Source organism: Microcaecilia unicolor, chromosome 12, assembly GCF_901765095.1.
Source record: "Microcaecilia unicolor chromosome 12, aMicUni1.1, whole genome shotgun sequence".
Lineage (NCBI taxonomy): Eukaryota > Metazoa > Chordata > Amphibia > Gymnophiona > Siphonopidae > Microcaecilia > Microcaecilia unicolor.
The window spans coordinates 78,589,821-78,599,594 of NC_044042.1; the positions used below are offsets into that span (position 1 = coordinate 78,589,821).

The 9,774-nt window shown below is 46.8% G+C and overlaps 1 protein-coding gene across 2 annotated transcripts in view; it reads left to right on the top strand.

Annotated features, from left to right (window-relative positions):
* PSMD11 (proteasome 26S subunit, non-ATPase 11) overlaps positions 1-8,191 on the top strand; it is a 93,679-nt gene extending 85,488 nt beyond the window's left edge. For both annotated transcript variants that reach the window (XM_030221369.1, XM_030221367.1), the window contains exon 14: positions 7,123-8,191. The gene's annotated coding sequence lies outside the window, so the exon portion shown is untranslated. The remainder of the gene's footprint in view (positions 1-7,122) is intronic.
* Positions 8,192-9,774: the final 1,583 nt, after the last annotated feature.

Consider the following 9,774-nt stretch of genomic DNA (forward strand, 5'->3'; position numbering starts at 1 on the left):
TACTCACTATTCTCTGTACCACATCCTCTCAGTCTGTATACAGTGGAGTTTCCGGTAAGCCTCTGAAACGGAGATTACACCTCTTGCTCTGATTTTCTAAATCCTCGAATTTATCTGGATCTCCACATGCACCTCTCCGACCTGTTGATTGAGGCCTCCGATCGCTCCCTCTTGTTCCTCCACTCGGCCCTCTAAAGTCATCCAGGTGGTTACCAAGGTCCCGTATTTCACCACGCAAGTCTGCCCCCAGAGCAGCGAGATCTGTGCGGACCGCTTTAAGGTCCGTCCGCATTTCCTTCAACCAGTCTTGCAACTCCAAGTAATTGACTGCCTCGGGGACCCCCCCCCCCCCCCGATCCTGCTCCGATGTAAACAAATCTTGGGAAGCGGGTCCAGCTGTTTTGCGCGCTGAGTCCAACGCCGCTCGCTCCATGTCTGCCACGTGCTTCTTCGCCACACTGCTGGTAAAAGCAGAGAGATTCGCAACGGTGCTCATAATTCCGTCGCTTCCTTGATGCTTTAAAAACCCTGGGAAGCCGGTTCTCTCTTAAAGCAGGCTAGCAAAATAGGGTAACGCCACAAATCTATGCTCTGGAGAGCGGGAGCTCTCGCTTCAGACGACCATGTTATTCGGCGACGTCACTTCCTCTCCCTCTGCACCTTTTCTAATTCCACTATATCTTTTTTGAGGTGCGGCGACCAGAATTGCACACAATACTCGAGGTGCGGTCGCACCATGGAGCGATACAATGGCAGAATAATATCCTCATTTTTGTTTTCCATCCCTTTCCTAATAATACCCAACATTCTATTTGCTTTCCTAGCCGCAGCAGCACATAGAGCAGAAGGTATCAACGATGACACCTAGATCCCTTTCTTGGTCCGTGACTCCTAACGCTGAACCCTGCATGACGTAGCTATAGTTTGGGTTCCTCTTTCCCACATGCATCACTTTGCACTTGTTCACATTAAACATCATCTGCCATTTAGTCTCCCAGTCTCGTAAGGTCCTCTTGTAATTTTTCACAATCTTCCTGCGATTTGATGACTTTGAATAACTTTGTGTCATCAGCAAATTTGATTACCTCACTAGTTACCCCCATCTCTAGGTCATTTATGAATATGTTAAAAAGCAAAGGTCCCACCACAAATCCCCGAGGGACCCTACTAACTACCATTCTCCATTGTGAATATTGGCCTTTTAACCCTACTCTCTATTTCCTATCTTTCAACCAGTTTTTAATCCACAGTAAGACACTACCTCCGATCCCATGTCCCTCTAATTTCCTCTGTACTCTTTCATGAGGGACCTTATCAAACGCCTTCTGAAAATCTAGATACACAATATCAACCGGTTCACCTTGTCCACATGTTTGTTTACCCCTTCAAAGAAAATGCAGCAGATTGGTGAGGCAAGACTTCCCTTCACTAAATCCATGTTGACTTTGTCCCATTGTCCCACGCTTTTGAATGTGCTCTGTGATTTTGTTCTTGATAATAGTCTCTACCATTTTGCCCGGCACCGACATCAGACTCACTGGTCTATAATTTCCAGGATCTCCTCTGGAACCTTTTTAAAATATCGGCGTTATGTTGGCAACCCTCCAATCTTCCGGTACCACGCTCAATTTTAAGGATAAATTACAAATCACTAACAGTAGCTCTGCCAGCTCATTTTTTAGTTCTATCAGTACCCTGGGATGAATACCATCCGGTCCTGGAGATTTGCTGCTCTTTGCAGAACTGCTCCATTAAGTCTCCAGTTTCTCTTGCCTTCGGTCTCCCTCTCTAGCCCCTTCCTTATTTATATTAGCCTTTCATCTTATGGTCTCTGCAGGGGTAGAAGAAAAAGGCAGAGATCTTTAGATATATGCCCAGATGGCAGAGGCCGCCCTGGCTCTGGGAAAGGTGGGGGAAGGGGAAAATGCAAGGCTTTGCCCGTTGTCTGTTAACCCTTTTTCTGCTGTGTTGTGGACACTGGGCACTTTGGTTGACTTCTGCACTGCTTGCAATTGTGTTTTCAATGGTTTTGACTTCCAGCCAGGCATTACCGTCAGCTCCAGACCTCCTATTAAATTTTAAGCAGTAAAGGTAGGGGCTGCTTCTGTGCATCGTTACGGAAAATGGCTCTACATCATTTTGCATGCACATATGTATAGTAATTAGCTCATTATAATAATTTTGTTAGCTGCTACCATGACATGAAAATAGCTCGTCAAACCCTTTTGTGCATGTCTCGTTTTATTCCTTGCTTGCTAAACCAGCTAGAACTGATGTAAAAACCTTGTTGCTCGTTAGGTTTTGTGCATCTGGGCCTTAATGAGTAATTTTGTAAGGGACTTCCGCCTATAGAACTGTTATACATCATTAAATAGGTGCTAATACAGTTGCTGGGGGTGTATGCACTAAAGGTGGGTAATTAGAAACAGCATCTAATTTACATTCTGAGGAGTGGGACTGATACTAAAATACCCACGTATTTATCATTCTTATTGGCATATACATGCATACAATTATGCCTGCCTCAGAGCAGGGACAACTTTTCATAAAGATACTTCATTATTGTCCAGCTAGATCAGTCCACACTAGTTATATTCCTCCCAACAGATGGAGGTAGAGAAAAAACAGTTTACAGTGACATCACTGGTATAACAGCTGTTTTTGTTCTTTTTGGTGGTGTATTTTTGGATTGATTCCCGTGGACCCAGTCTACGGCTAGTAACTTGCTGTTGAGTCCTTGGGGCCAATGTTTCTCCCATACTCTGTCTACGGACGGCTAATTGGTTGAATTGGGGGTACTATAGCCTCCTGGGGTCAGGACCCTTGCTGGTTGGCTGGGTCTTTCAAACTGCTGGCCATTTGTAAAGCCATTATGCAAGCTCTGGATGGAGGACTGGTTTGGGCTGCGGCCCCTGGACACATTATGGGGAATTCTTCTCAGGCCCATGGCCAGGTGAGTTGGGATTGGGGGGGGGGGACTGGCAGCATGCCCGCAAGGTGCTGCAGGTCATACAGCAGATGATTCTTGGTGGTTACAGCTGGCTCTGCATTCCTTGATCGCATGGTGGGGCCATCAAGGGCTTCAGCCGTCAGCTCTGGGGGTGTCCTGGAGCAGGCATTCAGCACTGCAGCAGCTTCCTTGTTGCCCCTAGCATCGAGTCCACCAACTGTGGACCCATGGTTTTTAGCAGCAGCCATGGTTATTTTGGATCCTTGTCACGTAGCTCCCGTGGAGACCCTGATCATGGGTGCTTCCCCTTTGGGGGAGTCTGGGGGACAGCTCCCTGGGACCCACCCACTTGATCAGCCCTCTGGTGCTCCCAGTTGGCAGGGACTTTGAGCCCATGCTCATTAGAGGGCCTTGGCAGGGCTCTCGCACCCATCGAGTTGGTCGGACCTCCTGGTATAGTCCCCGGGGATCGGGTGGGAGCACTGCTATGGTTTTCTCAGCCCCCTGAATTCACTTCATCCTCCCTTCGTGCCTATGATTGGAGCCAGTTCCAAGAAGCCCGCACAGGGGCTCTGCTGCGAAAGGCCAGTTCTTACAAGGGACAAAGTGGCCCAGGGATGGTGGTAGATTCTCCACCCCTGGAGCCACTGCTCAGAAGGGACTCCAGTGAGCTTAAGGGAATTCTTCCTGTTCTGGTCCAGGTGGGAGATTAGCTCAGTCGTTTTGTGTAGGAGTGGATTCTTCTTACTTCAAACTACTAGGTCTTGAATGTTTGCAAAGATTATGATTTAGAGTTCATGTCCCCTGTTTCTGACACCTTTATGTGATCCCCCTGTGATTCTCCCCTCCTAAGTGAAGGGTGGTGGAGGACATCCTGGCATGCTGCATTCAGCTGGTAGCAGGGGATGCTCCATCTATTCTGTGGTTTCTTTCAATTGAAAGGAAGCTCTGGAATGAGGGGGCATAGAATGAAGCTGAAAGGGAACAAACTCAGGAGTGACCAAAGGAAATATTCACGGAAAGGGTGGCGAATTCGTGGAAGTAGTAGAGATGATGATTGTATCTGATTTCAAGGCAGAGGATATCTAGGGCAGACCTAAGGATAATAGATGACATGGATGAGCAGACTGGATAGGCCATTGGGGTCTTTATCTGCCTTCATTTTCTTTTGTTTCTACGTTTCCTAAATTCATTAGTCACTGCCCAATACTTCATCAAACTCTGCAGACATATAGCTTGCACAGTGTCCAATCTTCCCTCTCCCCAGACTTGTGTGAAATTCAGGCAGTGATTCAGCGGAAAAAGACAAATACGAATCCCTGCACAAAAGAACCCATGGCTACAAAGTTTAGCGGGCCAAGTAGATGGCAATGAAGAATGCCATCTTTGAGGAAGGATCTTTTAGGGACACCATCAAGGGGGGGGTGTCCACCAGAGGAAGGTCTCGGTGGGAAAAGGGCTGGCTAAAGAGTGGGACGAAGAGGTTTCTGTCCCCTAGGGCCACTGAAAGACCTGCCTCACAGATGATCCTGATAGAAGGCTAGGGTGACCACTTGAACCTTGAAAGAATTCAGGGCCCAGGCACTGATCAGGCCATCTGGAAGGAGGGAAAAGATTGCTGAATTATCAGATCCTCTGACCACATGAAGACTCAAAGGTCTTTGACATTCATGCATAGGCCAGAGATGTAGAGACTTTCCTAGCTTGTAAGATGGTAGCCCATTATGCCTTCAGCACCACCTCTCAAGAGCCAAGCTGTAAGCCAGAAGAGATCTGGATTTTCCATAGCAGCCAGACCCTGGGGGAGCAGACCCCATCCCCATGGGAAAGGAATAGGTTCCTCCATCAGAAGCTGGACCAGATTTTATACCACAGGTGTCTTGACAGCTGGGTGCCACAAGAGTGATCAGGGAGGGGTGCTGCAAAATTCTACAGCCGACCCATCAATACTCAAGGGTGATATATATAGAGTAGTATCCAGGCAGGCCAAGTTTGGGCCATCACATTGTTTCCCAATGAATCCTGCATGGTCCTGTGGCTGAAAAAGTGTGGGGGCACATTGTATTGTCCAGAGAGACCATCAGGTCAAACTCTGGCCTGCCCCAGCAATCCACAACAAGTTGTAATGCTGAATTGCTTAGACCCACTCCTCCGGATCCAAATCATGACTGCTGAGGAAATCCACGTGGACATTGTTCACCTAGCAATGCGCATCACTGAAAATGCGGATAGATCTCCCAGCTGCATGGACCTTGAATCTCCAGTGCTACTCTCTGGCTCCTGGAACTGTCCTGCTTTTTGGCACAAGGTACTGCCATCACATTGTTGGAGAACACCTGGACCCCCCCCCCCCCCCACCCACAAAACAAAAAGGTTGGAAAAGCCACCCTGTAGCATCAGGCAAACAGGCAAATCTCCCTGACCTCTAGGCAGATGATGGATCAGGAGGCCTCCATTGACTAAGTTCCCTGCAATGTACTAGTCTAGCAGTGCCCCTGACCGCCCCTGAAGCTTGCATTAATGGTGACAACCATCCACTCTGGGGTGGTCAAGGAGACCCCCTCGGATATGAGGCAAGTGATCCTATTAGCCCAGTTCCTGCTTGAGAGAAGACAGGAAGGGGAGGCACACTTCAAAATCTTGAGGCTTGATACTCCAGTGGACCAACAATGCCCTCTGTAGGGGGTGCATATGGGCCTTTGCCCACAACACCGTCTCCTGGATGGATGCCATCAAACCCAGCAGCTGAAGGTAATCCCACCTCTGGGAGCGGTTTGGGTACAAGACTTCTACTTCTAAAACTGGAACTTGGTGGCTGTCTCCAGAGTCAAGCAGATGTGCCTGAGGTTAGTAAAGAAGTGCGCCCCCAAGTACTACAGCTCCAGTGTTGGGTCGTTATGACTCTCTGCATATTTGGCCACCCAACCCAAGCTCTCCAAGAGGTGGACAACTTGGTTGGTAGCCCCTGAAACATCTTCCTTTGACTTGACCCAGGTCAACCAGTTGTGTTGTGTACATAAGGATGCACCCCCCCCCCCCTCCTTGTGGAGGAAGGCAGTAACCACCACCTTGATCTTGGAAAGGTTCCTTGGCGCTGTGGCAAGCCCAAGTGGAAGGACTGAAAGTGTCTGTCCACCATGCAGAACCCTGAGAATTGCCTGTGGTCTGAATGAATAAAGATGTGAAAATAGGCCTCTGCCAGATCCAAGAAACAAAGGAATACTTCTAGGTGGACTGACCCAATTACCAAGCAGGTTTTCTCTATATAAAACCAGAGAAACCAGTAAGGTAGCATTGAGCCCATTGAGGCCCCTGGTTGTTCTATTCCAGGGGCCACATAAAGGGGAAGCAGATTCTTAAGCTTCTGTTGCACAGTGGATCAAGGCAGCCATTGAGGCTGCCTACATTTTGGTGAATAAGGTAGTTCTGTTCGGCCTCCAGGCCCATTTGACTAGACCCAGCTGGCCTCCTGGGTGGAGTCCAGGGCTTTTTTTTTCCCTGGAGGCCATTTGTTAAGCAGTGATGTGGTCTTCCCTTCTGTGGTTTAGGGGTGATGGCGCCTTTGGCAGAGCGGTTGTGCAGGGTGGGCATTGTCTTCCACCTACATGTATGAGCTTGGGAACATCCCACTGGTGAAATTCATTCTTATCTGATAACGTTGTTTTCTTGAGTTCTGCTAAACCAATCCACCATCCCACCTGAAAGACTAGGGGTTGGGAGTACCCATGGATTGCTTGGGGAGATGGTGGCCCTGGTCTATTTCTTTCAGAGCTCCACTACAACTTTAGTTGGTTAATGTTGTTCATTCTGTTTTGGGCGGTTTGAGGACCATGGGCTTTGTTAGATGATATACCAAGTAGGTCCAAGCTTCACCTGCTGTCACTGGAAACTATCTGTTTCTTTTCTCTACCTCATCTGCTGGTTGGGGAGATATAACCCACTGGTGTGGACTGATCTGGCAGGACTCAAGAAAAGGAAATTTTAATAGGTAAGAATACATTTCACCATTGCTGCACACTTTGTATGAAATAGAGCCTAGGCATCCTGTTCTATAATTACCCTCTTCAAAATACTAAATGGTAAATATTTTACACCCTTAGGTAAAAGAATCCTTTCACTTTCTAGCCCGTCATGGTAATGTTTCCTAATTCCCTCTTCTCTTCTCTTTGCAGAGATGGATTTGACTGCTGTCGTCTGGAGTGTGCGTGGGGCAGGAGCGTGAAAGCTTTGGGAGAACTCTAGATTTTTTTTTTCTTTGTTCTACTTTCACTCAAGAAAGTTTTTACAAATTCCTCAGCTGATGCGTCTGTGTCACGCGATGTGTGTTCCAATTTCCATATAAACTTTTACTAGCCTCAACTTGGTATTAGGGAGATACTGGTGAAAAAAGTAACACAAAATCCCCCTCGCCCATTTATTTCCTAAACCATCTTCTGTTTCCTGTAGGGAGACCAGAGGCTGAATCTCAACAAGCTTTTGGGGTTGGTAAATATTCCACCTAGAAGGAAACAGATGATGGATCTCCTCCTCCTCTCCACCAATAGCAGTTGTCAAGGAGCCACCCTGTAATCTGTTTGTACTGACTCTGAGGCCATCTTTCCTTTACCAGCCTCCCTGCCGGGACTCAGTAAAAAGCCTTATTCACCGTGCCTCCCCTCTCTCCACTACCACTTAAAAAAACAAAAATAGACAGGGCTATACTGAATCCATGTCAGCCCTCCTTGTTAAATTTCATCCTGCACCTTGCAGAATCGAGCAGAACTGGACCATGGAGGTGCGAGGCGGAGGTGAGCTTCCTGTGTTCCAACATGGAGTTGGTGAAATTTATTACTACAATTTGGGCAGCATAAACTTTTTTTTTTTTTTTTTTTGTGGTGACAAACTTTTTTTCTTCTTTCTCGCCCTTTCTTAATAAATTTCTACTTTCTTAAATAGATTCCGTTGTATCAAACTGTCTTTCCAACTGCTTCTTCCCCCTCTGCCCTGCCCCTTCCTGAAATCTAAACTGGTTATATTTCTGCTCTAGTCTATTGTTTTGGGTTTTTTTTGTTTGTTTTGTTTGGTTTTCTTTTTTTTATATATATAAATAAAAAATATATATATATATATAATTTTTTAAAGCCCTTGTCACGTCCGGTCACTGTTTGGATTTGGCACCATCAATATCAATGTACAAACCAACAACAGGTATATCTGATGTTCAGATGAGTTCCAATAAAAACAAGATTTTTTTTTTCCAGAGTGTCTTTTTCCTGTTTTGACTGTGCCTGGTTTTAAGACCTTATATGAAACCCAAAAAAGATAACTTTTGGCAGAGTTTAATGGTTTTTCTGAAACCAGCTAATGTGTCAAATATGTGCTCAGACAACAGTATTATCCAGAGCCATCTTTCTTCAAGGGCCCTGCACCACAGAGTGAAGTCCATGATCTTTTACACCTCAGTGTATTAACCAAATGCTGATTCCAGCTTTGCTTTAGGATTCTTGGCTGGCTGGGCTGCATCTAAACCCTGGAAATGTTCTGTGCATCATGGAGTTGGAAATGTGATCTCTCTATTTTATTCATTTTAAGAACTTGCAGTCCTGTATATTAAAATCAGATTACAGAATATTCAAAATTAAGTCTTTAACATATACAGTACATGCAGTTGAGTGCCAGCCAGAGTAGTCTCTAGGCTAAAAGAAACATTTCATAGAAAGTCATTCTTGTGTTAATATCTTCTATTACATTATATATATAGATCATCCTGTAAACACTTTATCTGGTGTTAAAAGCAAACATAAAATGATTTAACTTTGAATATTATGGTGAATACTGAAACAAAACATCTTTTCAGGGATTCCTGGTGCTCAGAACTATCCTTCTATTTTAATAGTTGAAATGTCATAAGACACAGCTTTCATAAATGTCACTAATTATATCTGTACATTAATTGTGGTTAACGCATTATTTGTTGTGATTTAAAAAAAACCGCAACTAATCACCTCCATCCTGCACTTCCTCTCCGTAGCATATGTCTCTATCTGCTTATGTTCCCGGTCCTATGAGCTGGCCCCTGTATCTCTCCAACCCCCTGGCGCACTGTGAACCATTCCTGCCTGTCTGGCAGCACTGATGATTCTCCTTTTGGCTGGTACAGGCCTCTTTCCCTCCAGAAACAGGAAGTTGCATCAAAGGAGGTGGGCCATGATAGATGGAGGCACACCTGTGCTGGCTGAAGGGAGTGTTTTCGGGGCTGCTGGTTAGACAGGGTTTGTGGTGCACTGGAGGGGGTCAGGGGGGTTGGAGAGAGAGCTACTGGACCCATGGAAGGTGGGTGGGGGAGGAAGATATGTCCAGGATCAGAGGCAAAAATGGACCCGCCAGAAGCAGAAAGGCTGATGCCTGCATCCTCTGCCTGCCCTATATGTGTGAATGTCGGCCAGGCTGTAGGAAGGAGCATCCAGAGAGGTAGGATGGGGAACAGTACCATGGAGACCACCAGTAGTAGCTTGGAAAATTACCACAGTGAAGTCTATCAGCTCTTGTGGTAGAATTTAGGAGGAGAGGTAAGGAACTGAGCAAGAAAACCAGGCACTGCTCACTGGGCCCCAGGTTCAGGAGGGGGGGGGAGGAAGAACAGGGAAAGATGCTGGACTTGAGAGAGGGAAGAGAAAGGGCCACTAGTTGGACCCCTGGAGGGGGGGGGGGGCAGCAGGAGGAAGGGGATGAGAGAAAGATGGTGTGGCCAGGGGAATAGGTGAGTGCTGTCCCCGGGGGTGGAGGACAGGAGGGAAGGGAGAGAGAGGCTGGGCCCCAGGGGGTGGGGCAGGAGGGAAGAGAGA